A 20,105-nucleotide genomic window follows, 5' to 3' on the forward strand; every position below is an offset into this window, starting at 1 on the left:
TAACCACTAAAACCAAACTACGTGCTGCAACAAAGTTCTTAACTCTAAAAATTAGGGGAAGGCAGCTTTTTTTGTGAAACTGCAGACAAAAAACATGTGAAAGAGTACTTACATAGCCCCGCCATTTCTGACTGACCGCTGGTGTTCCGAAGAACACATCTTGGATTGTTTCTTAGTATTCCATTTAGGAATTCTACAGTAATGGAATCTCTATTTACAGTTTTGCCTCAGGAGGGTTTTATTAAATTTTAAATATTGGTGTAAATGTAAGGCATTGAGTATGGAGCATCCATTGTGTAAATGAAAATTGGTATTGGCAGTATTAACTGATTCAATGGGAAAAAAGGGAGGTACTTTTTTGTTTCATGTAGGGAAGTGGATAGAAGATTTAAGGGTCATTGAATTAGAGCAGGTGGAAAACTCTGATCATGTCCCAAGACCCTGGTGGACTTTTGTAAAACCAAAAATGTGCAAACAACTTACAGAAATTATAGATAAGTGCAGTGGGAAAGAAGTGATTAAAAACAGGCAAATGAATATGTGAAAGGAAAGAAGGAGCATATTGCCATAGCCACTTTTTCTGACCTTGGATCCTTTGATCCATCTGTATATACACGTAATGCTCCCTTCTTTCCTTTCACATATTCATTTGCCTGTTTTTCCCTGCGATGGAGTTTTGTAGAAGGGAAAGATTATCTGATCACCCATTTATAATTACTGCTGAATCACTGGTATTGTTTGGTGCGATACATAAAGTGATGGAAATAAATCCAGATTGAACAGTCCTGTTTACTGATTCCTTGAGTTCACTGAATGCTATTGAGACAGGGAGTGGAGTCAGGAAAGATATTATAAATGATATTGTAATAGTACTAAATGAATGTGCAATCAGAGACATAGATATTATATTAGCATGGGTACCAAGCCATTCTGTGGTGCTAGTTAATGAACAGGTGGATTTGATGGCAAAAGAATGAGTTATTGAGAAAGCAAGTGGATATGGTACTCCCTCTGTGCCAAGCAGAAATCAATGCAATAACTAAACAAAAAATATGGAATTATGGCAAAATCAATGGGAACACAATCATAAGGGAAGGTTTTATTATGATATACAGCCAAAGATCAAGTTAGGGAGTGAAACATTTAGAGGAGAATTGAATAGGGTGGAAGAATCCATAATGAACAGATTGAGAATTGGACATACAGCATTGAGGCAGCATCTGTTTAGAACAGGGAAACATGTAGATGGAATATGTGGAGAATTTCAAAGGTTTAGAAACTACAACATTATATATTAGAATGTAATAAATTCAAACAACAAAGAGATGTATTAATAAATCAGTTGAAGGCATCAGAGGTGGATAATTTATCAATACCCAATATATTGAAGGAGGGGAAAGGAAAACAAAAAGGGAAAGAAAAACATACATTACAATGCATACCAACTACTGGAAAATGGGGATGCATCTAGACAAAGATATTACAGAAGGGCATAAGAGGATGCTCATCATCTGTTATTAGATGATGAAGAAGAAGAAGTCAGTGGGGGAGTAGGAGAGGAGAATACCGCGTGGGGACATTGCTGGTCTAAAGGTGTGTTTGTAGATCTCTGTGGGGGATTTTCTCTTTTGTGTTTTTTCCATTGTAAGAGTTTTTGAATTGTGTTTTGTGCTTAGAGACCAAGACATTTACTTTCTGACTTTTCTGATTTCTGTTTATTATTTTATGTACTAAATAAAAATTCTAATATTGATTAAACATTCCTTGTGTCTGCGCTTGAATGTGTGTTCATAGTAAAACGTCAATCTTTGTAACACGTCAATTCAATATTATTAATAAGAGAACTAATCAACCCAGATAAACATTAAATTATCAATTATTGAATTGTTCCTACATTATTTATGCTCAGAATTATTTTAGAAATGTTTTCCGAACATTCTGTGTTTGCATGTTTACATTTTTTTAATTTAAAAATACAGAAACATTTATTAACATGACCTGCTTGCTGAACTGCTCTGCACTTGGTACATGGTACTGGTACAAATAATACAAAAATTTAAATGAAAAAATCTTAAAACTGTTCAGTGTCTAGACAGTGAATTATCCTGAAATACTGCTTTTACAAGCACAATGGGTTCCACATTCAACTCAAATGGTGGCTAACAGAGGACTAGGAAAGAAGAGGCTAAAAAAGCTGAGTTGATTGTATTCAATGTAAGTTTAGTTGTTTGCAAGGTACATGTGTGGCAGACCCAGATTGTGTTTGAAAAATGAACAAAGCATGGCATCAACAAGACTGATTCTAGTTTTGTTCCTCAGACCTGTGACAAAAAGCCTCTGCCTGCTCCTATCCAGCAGTTTCTCGCTAATACAGACAGTGATATGCAGCACATTCGGATAACCCTACACAACGCATGCCCCTCAATAATATCCAATTAAGTGTGATGACATGACTGTAGGTCACTGTGAATTGCTTGATCCAAAGAGACGCACTGAAAAAAACAAACTGTTACACTGACACCAGACAGGATGAAAATAAACAGAAGAACAGACAGCTAAGAGGGTAGCTGCTAAATCACTAAAATTAAGAACAGGATTAAAAGAGGGTTTATGAACTCACTCTACAGAGTTTAAACTAACTGCGATCGATCGATCGGGTGGAGAAGGGAGAGAAGCTTTCAGAAATACTGATGGACTCCAGTGATTTGAAATGCAAGATGTGGACTGATAATACAAATTCTGAATGTGAAGTCTTTAATTGCTCTTGTAAAGAAAGCCTGACTCATACACACAGAAAACGCGTGTAGCAGGTAGACTGTGTGTTTTATTTGCAGCTACACGTACACTGTAACATTTTCTATGGAAATAAAAAATGATTTATTTCTGTAAAGTGTGTGCAGTTTATATAAGATACTGTATAGTATCGCAATGATCTATTTGTGTTAATTGTGTACTAAGTAGGCTACATTAAAAAGAAAATGCACTAAAATCCCTTAGTTTCAATTTAAACTAATCCTTTTATTATTTACTTACATTGTACTACATTGCACAGTAATGTGTGCAGTGCAGCAGCAGGATTTATTTTGTTACTAGAATGTGTGCTAAGTATTCACTTGATTGTGCTACTGTACTGTATACTGTATAGTTCAGGACAGTAATAAACACTAACTGCTATAATCAGTGGCTAATTAAACAATAATAAAGTTATGAAGCAATGTGAAAAGCTAGTATAAAAGTTGCAGAACACAGTTTGTTGTGTCAAAAGCACTGAACTCAATAATCACTTATTAATTGACAACAAACTGTAAGTGGAAGCAAATCAAAAACAGGAAGAACAAGTTACTGAGCCTTGTATAAAATAGTATAAAACAGTCATATTTTATACAAGTTGGCAGCTAAATAATTTCTGCTGTCTATTATACAGCATTAGATTTACAGTTCAGATTGGATTTTGAGTGAAGTATTCTACCAAAGAATCCTCTGACACCCATAGCTGCATTTCCTCTGTTGTAAATCTAGCCTCGGACCACACATCTGGTATCAATGATGTGAGCTTTTCACCTACTCTGTTGTTTAAAATGGTTTCTATCTTCAGGTATGAGACTGGGTCTTTCCTTAGCTGCTTCACTTCTTCCAAAAGAACATTTAAATGTCCAGTATCTTCAAATAGATTCTCGACAGGCAAAAAGTAATGGGGTATAGAACACTGTTCGAAGCCACGAATCAGCTCGTCCACCAGCAGATTTAAAGAGTCTTCTAAAGTTGCCCATTCACTTGGGTCTGGGTGCTTTTCACATGTCCAGAAAAGTATAGTCTAAGGGGAAAAAGAGTTTGAAAAATGTGTTATTCATTTTATAATAAGCAGCTATTTTACCCCTGGTTTTCTCTTCAATCTATTCAATCTATTCATTCTATCTCCACAACAGTTGAGCAGAACTGAAGGCCAGCGGGTGTCCTTCAGTCCCCTCTTTACACCCAGGAGAACTACAGCAGATGTGCGCCACCGGGCCCTGGAGGTGAGCCCTGCAGGTGTCTGCTGAAGTCACAGGGATCTGGCCAGTTAGGTTCACTGGAGCTCAGATCCTCACACTCCCTGTCACAGGCTTCCTCTGAACCGGACAAGCACTGATGGGCTGAAAGGCTTCCTCTGAACCGGACGAGCAATGATGGGCTCAGCAGCTTCCTCTGAACCGGACGAGCACTGATGGGCTGAGCATCTTCCTCTGAACCAGATGAGCACTGATGGGCTGAGCATCTTCCTCTGAACCAGATGAACACTGATGGGCTGAGCAGCTTCCTCTGAACCAGATGAGCACTGATGGGCTGAGCAACTTCCTCTGAACCAGATGAACACTGATGGGCTGAGCAGCTTCCTCTGAACCAGATGAACACTGATGGGCTGAGCATCTTCCTCTGAACCGGACGAGCACTGATGGGCTGAAAGGCTTCCTCTGAACCGGACGAGCGATGATGGGCTGAAAGGCTTCCTCTGAACCGGACGAGCACTGATGGGCTGAAAAGCTTCCTCTGAACTGGATGAACGCAAATGGGCTGCATGGCCTCCTCTCGTTTATACATTTTCTTATGTTGTTATGCAATTGTAATAGCTCCTTTTTCTAGACAGGTAATGGAATGTGGGAACGCATTACATTTTATGTGAAAAAATAACATGGTTACTTTTCGTTCCATTTAAAAAGGACTACGGCTAATGCATACAATCAGAGAGAACCTGTCAATATCTTCCAGAATGATTCTTTCAATAGCAGAGAAGGAAGGCCTGGACACCAATACAAAGATAAGCAGCCATCGTTATGCAGGCAATCCTAGGCAATCTAAAACTCCCTGCAGCAGCACACCTGTGAAGTTTAACTAAAACTGATTGGAGCTCAAAAATCATGCCATGAATCTCACCATCCTGCCCTTCCATTCACTGTGTACAGGGTCATGAATCTCACCTGTCCTGCACTTCCATTCACTGTGTACAGGGTCATGAATCTCACCTGTCCTGCCCTTCCATTCACTGTGTGCAGGTCTCACATGTGCAGTTTTGAAAGACAAACATGTTACAGCACACATGGATTTTCAGTTTAAAACATGACTCCTGGTACTGCTTCACTTCTGGGTCATGTTACTGGCGGCAAAAAATGTCAGTCATTAGAGAAGCAGCTGGTCTGTTACTGATAGAAAAGGGTAAAAAGACTTCTAAAGGCCTGCAAATAGATCATTCTTTAAGCTGGTGCAGTTCCAGATGTTTTGAAATAGAAATCCGTGTTTGCTGTGGGTGAAACCAGCACACGTTTTTTCAAACCTGGCTTAATCACAGTGATGTGCTTTAGAATTATTTGTAGGGGTGTTCTGACACTTATATTTTCTAAGTAATTCCCTTTAAGAAGTTTCTCAGCAGGTGTTAAATGCGGGTGCTTTTGTCACCAGTCGTCAAAGCAAGAGACTGCTTAATCTAATATGTTATTTATAGTAAACTTTTGGTTTACTAGTAGCCAACTACGCCACCTGGTGATGGTCAAGCACCAGGACCTGGATTTTAAACAAGTGAACACAGGTTCATTTGTAAATGTAACTAGTTGGGAACCACCACAAAACGCTAACCACAACAAGAGGCAGACACAAATTACACGGTATAAAATGGTTTATCAAAACACAATAAACCAATAAGTAAAAATCACAAAATAAAAACCCAAAACATAACACCCACATCAATAGCTAGGGTGTAAAGTAACAAAATAAAACCCCCCCACTACAGTGACTAGGGAGCAAAGTAACAAAATAAAATTAATAAAGCCCTCCAGTAATAACTAAAGAGCTATCGCTTCAATTTGCTCAATCTCCACTCGAGTCTTCAGGGGCAGGTAAACAGCATCTTCCCAGCTCCACAAAATCCCTGTCTTCCGTACCACAACCAGGACAATCCCCCATTAACATGTGCCCTCTCCTGGAGAAAAGAGAAGGAAAGAAGACACAGCAGCAATAATCTGTTCCAACAGCGCTTAGTTCTCAATCGCACCTTGCTAGGTAGAGTGAAACAATGACAATATAAAAGGAGGTCAAATAAAACCAAGACATATCTAAAATCCCACAACAAATAGAAGCGCCTCAAATCAGAATCAATACAAATAGGAAGAAAGGGTACACCAGGGTCCACTGTAACAACTAAAGTTGCTGACAATTATAAAATCACACCGCAATTTCCATCACCCTACAATTTGCTTAATACACCCAGTAATCTAGGTAGCAGACACAATCCAATGCAGCCTCAAACCATAATCCCAGTTCCAGCTCCAGTTCCAGTACTCCAGTACTTCAAATCAGCAATCCCAAGGTGCACCAGAATTCTCCTCCCCAGTTCTCATCCTCTGTATCCTGACATCTGTCTCCTGGTGTATCTCCTTCTGTATCCTGGTGCGTCTCCCGTTCTATTCATGCTGTGCTGCTTATAAACCCAGTTGGCCACTCCTATTCCTGCTCAAAACCAATCAGACACCCAATATCTAATTGGCACTAGCACTAGCCCAAAAACTACATTTCCCAAAATCTAACAGGAAATGTCTATATAAAAGGCACGGGTTGATGACGTCACACTCCTGCTTCTCCTCAGTCAGAGTGCTCCATGTAATACAAACAAAAAAAACGAGGTGAGTAACTTAACTTACAAAAAATAAACGTGCGTCATAACAAAGTAATAAAGTGTTCTCACAACAAAAACAAAAGTTAAATATGTGATAAACCAATAATATAATAATAATAAAACGTTATTTAAAAATACAAACAATACAAAATTAGAGACTGGGCTGGAAACGCTAAATTGTCATTCTGTGATTCTCCCCTGCTTGTCCGTACCCATCCCGGGAACGGTGCCTTCAAATCTATAATTCTCTTAGATTAGTGCTCACTGTTGATAGCGGGCTGGGGGCCTTCCAAAGTTCTCCCTCTGGGAGCGCCTCAACTCAGGAACCTCTTCCGGTACCTGTTCAGGCATCTGGGGACCAGCAGAACCATAGCCACTGTTCCACAACATCAATAAGTAATCTTCTACATGACCATCCGAAGGTTCTACCTGCTCGACTGGGGGGCTTTGTAACTGGAGGGTGCAAATTCGAAGCCTATTACAATGCAGGGTACGAACGGGTCCATCCTTACCTTCAGGCCTTACTTTGTACATTGGTCCACCTTCCTGAACTTCCTCCACCACCACATGCGGTACGCTATCCCATCGATCATGTAGTTTCCCTCGTCCCTGATAGCGAGTATTACGTACTAACACTCGCTCCCCGGGCAACAGCAGGAAAAGCTTGAGCCTCACGATCGTACCTTAGTTTGTCCTTGGCAGCTGCTTTTCGGGCCTGCTCCCCTGCTTTTTCGTAGGCCAGTGACAATCTCTCATGGTGTCGCTGGACCCACTCTTCCATGGTAACTTCTTCGTTTCCACTCCAAACCCCTAAGGCCACTTCCACAGGGAGACGAGCATTGCGTCCAAACATCAGATAAAATGGAGTATAGCCTGTGGATGCATGGGCAGTGTTATTATAGGCCTGTGCCCTTTCTGGCAAATGCTGAACCCACTGAGCCTGTTGCTCTACTTCTAAAGTGCCCAGTAAACTCAAAAGGGTCTGATTAAATCTCTTGCATGTACCATTCCCTTGTGGATGGTATGGCGTGGTGCGACTTCCGGCAACCATAATACTGACAGTTCTTTCATTAGGTTAGACTCAAAATTGGCACCCTGATCCGAATGGAACCACTCAGGGCACCCAAAAGGCTGGATTATATACTGCCATAATGCTCTGGCAGTGGTACGGGCAGTCTGATCCCGGGTAGGGATGGCCCAAGCATATTTGGTAAATAAAAGTCTGTTGCCACCAAGATGTACTGATATACATCACTAGGTCTACTCAAAGTAAGGAAATCTACAGCAATAACTTCCAATGGAGCCCTAGTCACAATTGGAACCAGTGGTGCCCTACCTTCTGGTCGTGCCTTCCGTAGGATACATCGTCCACATTCAGATATCCACCTTGTCGCGTCTCTCTGCATCTGAGGCCAATAGAAGCCACGTCGAAGGGCCGATTGTGTCCCATCTACTCCCAGATGTCCAGACCGAACGTGGTAAGCTTCCCACGTTGATCGACGATGCTGTAAAGGGACTAGAATTTGTAGATATACCTCTTGGGTCCTGCACCCGTCGCACCAGCACACCATCCCACAGTTCCAATTGCGACCATTGTTGAAGGAGTTTACCCACCTCTGCAGATTCCTTCCACTCCTCTGCTGTAGGTGCCACTCCACGTTCCACGAACTGCCTGAACCGTAGATAGGCTGGATCTTGTTCCTGTCTCTCCCTCCAACAACATGGATCCCCAAAGGAACGCTGCACATTACCAAGGACTCCCATGACTAGCACATCTTCCTGAAGTTCCATTCCGGAACTTATCTCCTGTAAAGGCAACCTTGACAGCACATCTGCATTTACATTACTCCTGGCTGGTCGATACTTCAAGTCGTACTGGTAATTAGCAAGTTGTGCGGCCCTGCACTGTTCGGTAGCCCCCAACTTAGCAGTCTGTAGATGGACCAATGGGTTATTATCCGTATATACTGTAAATTTGGCACCCCAGAGATAGTCCTTGAACTTTTCAGTCACAGCCCATTTAAGGGCTAAAAGTTCAATCTTAAAAGAACTATAATTGGCATTGTTGCGTTCTGTAGGAAGCAGACTATGGCTAGCATATGCCACCACCCGCTCTTGCCCTTCCTTTTCCTGTGCGAGCACCGCCCCCAATCCTCCTTGACTTGCATCTGTGTACAACCGAAAGGGTAGAGAAAAGTCTGCAAAAGCAAGCACGGGTGCCTGTACAAGCCTCTGCTTAAGAGTCTGGAACGCCTTTTCACATTCATTGGTCCACTCCACAGGGCCAGAGTGCTTCTTGCCCTTTTTAGAGGTCCCAACTAATAATGCATGCAATGGTCTTGCAATATTAGAGAACCCCTGAATAAAGCGACGGTAGTACCCAGCAAACCCCAAGAATGACCTCACTTGTCGTACCGTCTGGGGCACCGCCCAATCCTGGACACTTGCCACCTTGTCAGGGTCCGGGGCAACACCTTCTGCACTCACCAAATGCCCCAGGAACTTCACCTGCTTCCGAAATACAGCACACTTGTCAGGCCGTAACTTCAGACCATACTTGGCCATCCTCTCAAAAACCGCTTCCAGGTCACGTAGGTGCGTCTCGAAATCTGCGGAGAACACAATCACATCATCTAGATACACCAACAGGGACTCTGATACCAACCTACCTAAGCAACTTTGCATTAGGCACTGGAATGTTGCTGGAGCATTACAGAGGCCAAAGGGCATCCTCTCAAATTCATACAAGCCCACAGGTGTACTAAATGCTGTCTTTTCACAATCTTGAGGGGCAACCTCCACCTGCCAGTATCCACTGGCCAGATCTAACGTTGAATAATATTTGGCTTTAGAAAGGGTAGTCAATGCTTCTTCAATACGTGGAAGAGGGTACGCATCTTTGTGGGTCACCGCATTTAATTTGCGGTAATCCACGCAGAAACGCAAATTCCCATCCTTCTTACGAACCAACACTATCGGTGCAGCCCATGGACTTGTACTCTCCCGGATGACACCTGAGTGAAGCATCCCCTCTAGCAGGCCACGCATCTCTTGATACAAGGTCGGGGGTATGGGTCGATACCGTTCCCTAATGGGGGCAACCTCACCTGTAGGTATAAAGTGTTTTATTATTCCAGTACGGCCATAATCCTCATCATGGGCAGCGAAGACTCCTCCCCACTTCTGGAGAAGGGACAACAACTTCCCTTGCTGTTGTATTGATAACCCTTCCCCTTGTCGAGACAAGGCCTCCAAAACAGCGACACCCTCATCTGTAACTGAGCTCACCGTCTGCACTCCCACCTCCAATACTCCAGGGCTCACTTCAGTTAACATTAGGCCCTCGGCTTCCTGTACCTCCAGCGGCTCACAAGACAAGGTAGCAATACGATGATAACGGCCCAAAAAGACAGGAAACAGGTTTATATTCCTTACCCTGACTGGGATACGTCCTTGCTTTACCACTCCAATAGTTCTTGCTGCACATACCGCATTGTGGCAAAGTGCCCCGCCCCTGTGTGCATTTGTGTGATCTGTGTTGTATGTATGCGTGCGTATGTTAATGTTGGTGTATAGATTGGTACACGGGATATAAACGGGTCTGTGTTTCACGTATATTTAAAGTGTAGATTTGTATTTAGGCACGAGGAGAGCACAAATCATTTCACGTGCTGGTTAAATGTAATATGTGAGCACGGGGTTGCACAGAATTAATTCACGTGCTGGGATTCAAGTGAATGATTAATTAGTAATTGAATCCCAGCACAACAGTATATATAGATGCACATTTTCACTTAGTCGTGGTTAGGTGTTCGGTGAGTGGAGAACGGGTGAGAGAGAAGGAGAAATACATTTAAATATCAATTGCTATTACGTGCTGGTAGGACCAGCACGATACTTGTTTATTTAAAACTCACCGTGTTTGTTTGTGTGTCTGTCCGTTTACTGTATAGTCCGTTTTGTTTGTCTTTTTATTTTGGCGTGTAGTGCCGTGTCCTGTTTTGTGTACCGTTTAAAACCTTTTTATTTGTTAATAAACGCTGAGTGCAGCCATTGCACTCAGCTCATCACAACCACTGTCTCTGTATTCCTTCCTGCTTCCGGTCTGACGCCACCCACTCTGGCCGTCTTTGTGACACGTGGTGTCTTCGTGGGATAGCCGCGCCTCCAAGCGTCAGACCAGGAGGGGTCTGGATTAAAAAAAAAAAAAAAAAAAAAAAAATATATATATATATATATATATATATATATAAAGGATTACAAATATTGTTTTTGGGGGAAAAAAAAAAAAAGAAGAAAAAAGTCAATGGCAGAAGACGCCATCAAACTGCGGGGCTGGGTCCTGGAGAATGCTGGGCTGGAGGCCCAGTCTCTGCACATAGTCGTCCGGGTCCTGTGGATGATGGACAGTGAGAGATGGGAGGCATATCAGCAGGAACACACCCCAAACACCTTGGAGGAGGGTGTGGAGTTTGTCCTCAACTACCTGGAGGCAACCATAAATGGAACAGCAGCCCAGGTAGCAGGACCACCAGCAGAGGAGTACCTGCTGTCCCCATCTCCACCAGCAGAGGGTGAGTACCTGCTGTCCCCATCTCCACCAGCAGAGGGTGAGTACCTGCTGTCCCCATCTCCACCAGCAGAGGGTGAATGCCTGCTGGTTTTGCCTCCACAGCCCAAATGGGAGGAGCCTGAGCATCCACAGCCCAAATGGGAGGAGCCCAAGCGGAAGGAGCCCGAATGTCCTACGCCTGAGTGGGAGGAGCCCGAATGTCCTACGCCTGAGTGGGAGGAGCCCGAATGTCCTACGCCTGAGTGGGAGGAGCCCGAACATCCTACGCCTGAGTGGGAGGAGCCCGAACGTCCTACGCCTGAGTGGGAGGAGCCCGAACATCCTAAGCCTGAGTGGGAGGAGCCCGAACGTCCTACGCCTGAGTGGGGGGAGCCCGAACGTCCACAGCCCAACAGGGAGGAGTCGGGGCGTCCACAGCCCAACAGGGAGGAGTCGGGGCGTCCACAGCCCAACAGGGAGGAGTCGGGGCGTCCACAGCCCAACAGGGAGGAGTCGGGGCGTCCACAGCCCAACAGGGAGGAGTCGGGGCGTCCACAGCCCAACAGGGAGGAGTCGGGGCGTCCACAGCCCAAAAGGGAGGAGTCGGGGCGTCCACAGCCCAAAAGGGAGGAGTCGGGGCGTCCACAGCCCAAAAGGGAGGAGTCGGGGCGTCCACAGCCCAAAGGGAGGCAAGTCGGGGCTTCCACAGCCCTGGGACCCAAGCCACCAGCAGAGGGAAAATGCCTGCTGGTTCAGCCCCAAGAGCCAGAAGGGGAGGAGTTACAGGCTCAACCCCCTGAAAATTTTTTGGGGGGAGAAGGGCAGGATGCTGGTGTCCCCCAGCAGCCTCTCGCTATGCTGCTGAAGGCAGCACGGCGTGCACATGCCCAGCCGCCACAGCAGAGGGAGCCAGCACCGCCAGGAGCAGAGGAGCTGGAGCTGCCTCTACCTCCACCACCTCCAGGAGCAGAGGAGCAGGAGCTGCCTCTGCCTCCACCACCTCCAGGAGCAGAGGGGCAGGAGCTGCCTCTGCCTCCGCCACCACCACCGCAAGGAGCAGAGGAGCAGGAGCTGCCTCTGCCTCCGCCACCACCACCGCAAGGAGCAGAGGAGCAGGAGCTGCCTCTGCCTCCACCACCTCCAGGAGCAGAGGAGCAGGAGCTGCCTCTGCCTCCGCCACCACCACCGCAAGGAGCAGAGGAGCTGGAGCTGCCTCTGCCTCCACCGCCGCCAGGAGCAGAGGAGCTGGAGCTGCCTCTGCCTCCACCACCGCCAGGAGCAGAGGAGCTGGAGCTGCCTCTGCCTCCGCCACCGCCCGGAGCAGAGGAGCAGGAGCTGCCTCTGCTGCCCGTACCTCCGCAGGGAGTACGGTGGCCGGAGCCCCAGAAAGGGGAGCTGCCGGCCACGAAGAAGGGGGAGGAGGTCTGGAGACCACTTTCCCCAGCAGCAGTTTCGCTGCAGGAGTTCTTGTGGCCGGAGCCCCACAGGAGGGAGCTGCCGGCTACGAAGAAGGGGGAGGTCGGGGGACCACCTGCCCCCACAGCTTTTTCGCTGCAGGATGGGACCAACAGGCTGTCAGCCGTGCCACTACCGGCAGGGGTGCTGACAGCATTGCCAGCCAAGGGCCCACTGAAGCCTCCCTTCCCAGCCCGAGACTTTGTTCTGGACTGCTGGGTTTTTAAGGGGGGAGGTGGCCGTTGAGGCCATGTGTGCTGCGCACAAGGGGGGGTATATGTGGCAAAGTGCCCCGCCCCTGTGTGCATTTGTGTGATCTGTGTTGTATGTATACGTGCGTATGTTAATGTTGGTGTATAGATTGGTACACAGGATATAAACGGGTCTGTGTTTCACGTATATTTAAAGTGTAGATTTGTATTTAGGCACGAGGAGAGCACAAATCACTTCACGTGCTGGTTAAATGTAATATGTGAGCACGGGGTTGCACAGAATTAATTCACGTGCTGGGATTCAAGTGAATGATTAATTAGTAATTGAATCCCAGCACAACAGTATATATAGATGCACATTTTCACTCAGTCGTGGTTAGGTGTTCGGTGAGTGGAGAACGGGTGAGAGAGAAGGAGAAATACATTTAAATATCAATTGCTATTACGTGCTGGTAGGACCAGCACGATACTTGTTTATTTAAAACTCACCGTGTTTGTTTGTGTGTCTGTCCGTTTACTGTATAGTCCGTTTTGTTTGTCTTTTTATTTTGGCGTGTAGTGCCGTGTCCTGTTTTGTGTACCGTTTAAAACCTTTTTATTTGTTAATAAACGCTGAGTGCAGCCATTGCACTCAGCTCATCACAACCACTGTCTCTGTATTCCTTCCTGCTTCCGGTCTGACGCCACCCACTCTGGCCGTCTTTGTGACACGCATCCAGAGCACCAAGTGGTTCAACCAAAGCACTTTGGCCTTCCTTTAGTCCTGCTGGCACCTGTGCCCACAGCACTACCTCACTTTGGGCAGGCACTTTCACTGGATGTCTATAAGCTGGCCGCAACGACCCCTGTACCACTGAAATTGAGGACGAAGCCTGAATCCGACAGCAATCCTCGAAAGCAGCCTCCCATACCTTACGACAAGCCCCTTCGGATTGAGTTGACAGGAAGTTAGCCTGTACCTGGGGGTTAGAAAACAAAACGTCCCAACAAGAACCAATTATATTCATCCCCAGAATGGGCAAATCAGGTGATCCTTCCTTTCCATCTTTTGCTATCACAATCCCTTTCTTTAACAACTTAATCTCCCCTACTTGTACATCTACCAAGGCATAGCCTACATAGGGGATCTCCAGACCATTTGCAGCCCTCAACGTAAGCCATTCAAGATCTCCCCTTGCACCCACCCGTTGCTCTGGAAATAACTGACCATAGCAACCCTCTGACATGAGAGTTACTTGCGAGCCGGAGTCCAATAGACAATCTACAAGCTGTCCATCAAGTAGTACTTGCACTATTGGGCATGCACCCACCACAATGGATGGTTCTATCTGTACGGGACCATCAAGAGGATTTCCAGTCACGAGGCCCACTGTGACTGGAGATTCTAGTTTAAAGCCGGTCTTAAACCATTCCTGGCTACACAATGCCGACTAATATGTCCGCTCTCACCACACTTACAGCAAATGGGCCGGCCCTGCCTATCCCACTGTAAAGTGGGTCTCTGGGGTACCATAGATGGCCTCTGCACCCCTCTCATTGGTTCTCCAGTCGAACTCATAGTGCTCCTCTCTGGCACTGGGTCTGACGGCCCCCACCCCTCTCGACTTTGCAGTGGAGGCATGTACTCTACAGGTGTTACTCTCTGGGCCTTAAACCCCTGTCGCAGCTCCTCACCCAAGGTCTTACCCAAGTCTGCTATCTGGCCTCGTATCTCCTGGAGGAGCTCCTTTTGTAATTCCTGCTTCCAGTCAACCTCCTCCATCTCAGGTAGCCCTCGCCGCCTTGCTGTTGTAGAACAAACTGATGCTTGCCACCCCTCAAGGCCCTCTGGGTCCCGACGTTGTAACCGCTGACCCAATTCCCGCAAACGTAATATGAAGGCTCACACCGCCTCTCCCGGTCGCTGTCTGCAATCAAAAAACATTGAACGTAACAGGGCAATAGAAATCTTCTCAAAATAGCTCCCCCAGGTGGCGGAAAATCCGATCAGGGCTTGCCCGGTCAAGGACCTCAAGAATTACCACTTCTCGTCTAGCTTCACCCTCTAATGCACTTAACACAAAATCACACTGTTGCTCAATGGACCATGTCTGAGCCCGCAACATAGCCTGAATCTGCCTTTTCCAGTCCTCAAAACAAATATCTGAACCAGTACCCCTAAACTTCGGGACCCATGGTGCCCCTATAAAAAATGCTGCCGCCATCTTTACCACCTCATTTTGTATTTCCCCTCCAGGCATGTTAGCTCTGTCTGGTCACCAGTCGTCAAAGCACGAGACTGCTTAATCTAATATGTTATTTATAGTAAACTTTTGGTTTACTAGTAGCCAACTGCGCCACCTGGTGATGGTCAGGCACCAGGACCTGGATTTTAAACAAGTGAACACAGGTTCATTTGTAAATGTAACTAGTTGGGAACCACCACAAAACGCTAACCACAACAAGAGGCAGACACAAATTACACGGTATAAAATGGTTTATTAAAACACAATAAACCAATAAGTAAAAATCACAAAATAAAAACCCAAAACATAACACCCACATCAATAGCTAGGGTGTAAAGTAACAAAATAAAACCCCCCACTACAGTGACTAGGGAGCAAAGTAACAAAATAAAATTAATAAAGCCCTCCAGTAATAACTAAAGAGCTATCGCTTCAATTTGCTCAATCTCCACTCGAGTCTTCAGGGGCAGGTAAACAGCATCTTCCCAGCTCCACAAAATCCCTGTCTTCCGTACCACAACCAGGACAATCCCCCATTAACATGTGCCCTCTCCTGGAGAAAAGAGAAGGAAAGAAGACACAGCAGCAATAATCTGTTCCAACAGCGCTTAGTTCTCAATCGCACCTTGCTAGGTAGAGTGAAACAATGACAATATAAAGGAGGTCAAATAAAACCAAGACATATCTAAAATCCCACAACAAATAGAAGCACCTCCAATCAGAATCAATACAAATAGGAAGAAAGGGTACACCAGGGTCCTCTGTAACAACTAAAGTTGCTGACAATTATAAAATCACACCGCAATTTCCATCACCCTACGATTTGCTTAATACACCCAGTAATCTAGGTAGCAGACACAATCCAATGCAGCCTCAAACCATAATCCCAGTTCCAGTTCCAGTTCCAGCTCTCCAGTACTTCAAATCAGCAATCCCAAGGTGCACCAGAATTCTCCTCCCCAGTTCTCATCTTCTGTATCCTGACATCTGTCTCCTGGTGTGTCTCCTTCTGTATCCTGGTGCGTCTCCCGTTCTATTCATGCTGTGCTGCTTATAAACCCAGTTGGCCACTCCTATTCCTGCTCAAAACCAATCAGACACCCAATATCTAATTGGCACTAGCACTAGCCCAAAAACTACATTTCCCAAAATCTAACAGGAAATGTCTATATAAAGGCGCGGGTTGATGATGTCACACTCCTGCTTCTCCTCAGTCACAGTGCTCTGTGTAATACAAACAAAAAAACGAGGTGAGTAACTTAACTTACAAAAAATAAACGTGCGTCATAACAAAGTAATAAAGTGTTCTCACAACAAAAACAAAAGTTAAATATGTGATAAACCAATAATATAATAATAATAAAAAAACGTTATTTAAAAATACAAACAATACAAAATTAGAGACTGGGCTGGAAACGCTAAATTGTCATTCTGTGACACTTTAAGTTCTCAAGCTCTCTCCCTTTGGAGCTCACATATTTTATTCAGAATGCTTAACACCTATTTCTTTGATTTTCACTAGTGAGCAGCTGCAAGCTCTTTTGGCCTGCTGTAATTTCTGTAAAGCACCCTGTCACAAAGACACCGGAGTGGGTGGCGTCAGACCAGAAACAGGAACACAACAAACAGACAGAGATTTGGATTTTGGTTAAGCTGAGCGCGTGATTGCGCTCAGCATTTAATACAGAAAATAAACGGCTTGCAACAAAACACAGGACAAGGCACTTGAGCCAAAATAAACAGACAAACAAAACGAACTACACAGACAAACACGGTGAGCTTCTTTTACTATTATTACTTTTACAATACCCTCCGTCTCCTAACCCGTTCTCCACTCACCGAACACCAACCCCCAGTGAGTGAAAACATGCAGCTTTTATGCAGTTGTACCGAGATTCGATTGCTAGTCAATCATTCAATTGGAATCTCGGTACAACTGCACGTGAATTAATTAAAGTGCAATTCCCCGTGCTCACATATTACTTTTTACTTGCACGTGATGTGATGTGCCATCCCCGTGCCTAAATACAAATATACAATTTACACACACGTGAAACACAGACCGCTTATATCCCGTGTACCAATGCCTATACACCAACATTTACACACAACACGTAACATATAACACACACAGGGGGGGCACTTTGCCACACACCCCAGGATGCTTGCACATGAAAGATGCTATTTAAATGTAAATCAAACCAAACAAGCCTATGAATTCTTGTGTTGATTTCAAAACATGAAAAACTGTCATTCCCTCACCTTTACAATTGTGAATCAATCAATGGCAATCAACCTCTGCACCGAGTGATTTAACAGCAGATTGGAAGGTGGTTTAACAGCAGATTGGAAGGTGGTTTAACAGCAGATTGGAAGGTGGTTTAACAGCAGATTGGAAGATGGTTTAACAGCAGATTGGAAGATGGTTTAACAGCAGATTGGAAGATGGTTTTTAACAGCAGATTTTATTGCATTTTATTGCTGTAAACTGATTAATCGTGTAACTTAAGAGCTATCGCTGTGCAAACTGGGAAACGTATTTTTTTTTTTTTGTCGAATATAATCAGGTTACATTTTGCCCAGAAGTATAATATCACAATGTACGCAGACAATTGTGGTATTATAGTTCGGGGCAAAATGTAACCTTTGGAGTGGTGGTTAGGGCTCTGGACTCTTGACTGGACTGGTGGTTAGGGCTCTGGACTCTTGACTGGACCCATCATTAAGGAAATCCTGTCCCTCATCAACACTCAGCGCACTAGTGCTTCTCCCCTTTCAAGGACGTCCTTCTAGAAGCAATGTTCTACTCAGCCTTCTGCAGGTTCCTTTTCTATGCGGCGACATTGACTCCTGGAATCAGTCTTTCGATCCTCTGCATCCACGATCTTCAATCTCAGGTCATGTATACATTATTTTTTAAACATTCAAAAATGTTGAGAAAGGGAGTATATGTTTATGTATTTAAAACAAATTATATTTGTCCCTTTTCTGCTCTATTCAGCTATTTATCAATGCTGCTCGACTGCCACCCAGACAAACCTGCACCCCGGAAGGAACTATCGCCTCTTGGATTTGGTTTATCAGATCCCTTTGTCTGTCTCTTCTCCATGCTGGATTTTTGCCCGATAATTACTCTGGACATTCCTTTAGAATCAGCACCGCTACTTCTGTTGCTTCACAGAATATTCCTCCACATCTAATCAAAGCTATGGGGAGACGGACATCAGGAGCATATGACAATGACATTTTAACCGCACAAAAAAACGTTATGTGGGTAATTACATTTTAGCCTTAAGTTTTTTTACATGTATTATTCTTTGGAAGCCTAGAGGAAGGGCTACCCTTGGCCATGGATTCCCTAAGTTTTCTTCCTACCTGTTTCTGGAGTAGGGGGGTTTCCTTACCTGAGCGCCAGGCGGTTTTATTCTGTGAGGAGGTGGAGGCTGAGGTGGCCTTGTCCTCTTTTGGGGGAAGGTGGCCCGAAGCCACTTGTCCTGCCTGTCAGCATTAGTTAGTTAAAGTATTGTTTTTTTAAGTATCACATATTCTGCCAGCATAAGGGCGGCTAACGAGGCCCTGTGGACAAGGCCATGGGCCAAAAGTTTTCATATATGCATATCTATATGGGTATGTTTCTCTCCTGCAAATCAATAAATGTCATTCTGTGGATTCTCCTTTCTGAATGGTCTAAACACCATTGTCTGTGATGCTGTCCTGTCACAAGAATTAAAGAGCTTCGTATTTGAAATGTTGATTATTAATGTGTGTGTGTGTGTGTGTGTGTGTGTGTGTGTGTGTGTGTGTGTGTGTGTGTGTGTGTGTGTGTGTGTGTGTGTGTGTGTGTGTGTTTTGTCTTCTGGTTACTACTAATATGGTTTGAAAAGTATTCTCAGAGGTTAGTGTGGGTAATATAGACTGTGGAATTGAAGTGGTCATTACATATCTGGCATGCTAGAAGATGCTATCTGACTAAAGTGGAATTTCAGGGACTCTAATTGAAATGCATCTTTCACCAGCCCATGTCTCAGATTGAAGCCTTCGTATTAGGTTATTGGAGGTATTAATGCACACCACTCATCATTGTCAAAGTGTGTGGATGTTTTCTTTTATGTTTCAACAGGAAATAGCTCAGACTGCTTGCTGTACTTGCTGCTACACTGACACTAGCACCATTAACCACAAGTAGCAGCATCCTGCTTGAACTGTGCTTCACGTGCAATAGGTCACATATTTTGTATAGTCTCACGGCAGTATTTTGCTTCCTCCAGGTTTCTGTGGTTAGCCTTTTCTGTAAATTGCACGTACAGATCTGGTTCACACTCAAACAATAAATTACACAAAAAAAGGTCAAATTACCAAAAGAGCTTGAAGTTTTCTGGTTTTATTTTTGATCATATTACATCCCAGTAAACTAATTTTGATCAGATTCTCTTTCATAATTAAACTAATTAAGTTAATTTCAAATCAGTGTTTGTTTTTACCTTCTTAGCTTGACTGAGCCTGATTCTGTTTTAGTTTTATTTATAACAGAGCTGAAATAAGTTTTATTCTTCATCTCCAGTCCTATTTTTAACTCTCATTTCACTCTTGCAGTCACCTATGTTATCATTGTGCTTTTGTGACTAGTTTAACAGAGATGCCCTGACAGATTTTATTTTCGGTATAAAATACCCAGTATGGCGTGTACACTGATAGCAAGTCCGTTAGACACCTGTTCTCAGTATTTTGCCAAGCATATCAAAGGGCATTTGGGGATATTGGAGGATACACATAAAAAGTAGTTTGTTATGACAGCGGCTACACTTCTGACAAACCGCACTACCTGATTAGAAGCGGATTCGAGTCTACCCCCCGAGGTGGTCTCGAGTACGGTATTAAGCGCTGTGTAGTGCGGACGCTAACCGTATTTAGAACTTCTAAGCCGGTTTAAAGGCATAGTGTGGACAGCTTTTTTAAACAGTGCAGTGTAGAGTTAGTAAGATTGTGTATAGCATTATAAACAATCTTTGTTAAATCCT

At 44.5% G+C, this 20,105-nt stretch overlaps 1 long non-coding RNA gene across 1 annotated transcript; it reads left to right on the forward strand.

The window, feature by feature from the left end:
• Positions 1-16,293: 16,293 nt before the first annotated feature.
• On the forward strand, positions 16,294-18,835 carry LOC131703283 (uncharacterized). Its single transcript, XR_009309757.1, has 2 exons — positions 16,294-16,337; positions 16,610-18,835. It is a non-coding gene; the product is annotated as an uncharacterized LOC131703283 (long non-coding RNA).
• Positions 18,836-20,105: the final 1,270 nt, after the last annotated feature.

Source organism: Acipenser ruthenus, chromosome 32 (assembly GCF_902713425.1).
Source record: "Acipenser ruthenus chromosome 32, fAciRut3.2 maternal haplotype, whole genome shotgun sequence".
Lineage (NCBI taxonomy): Eukaryota > Metazoa > Chordata > Actinopteri > Acipenseriformes > Acipenseridae > Acipenser > Acipenser ruthenus.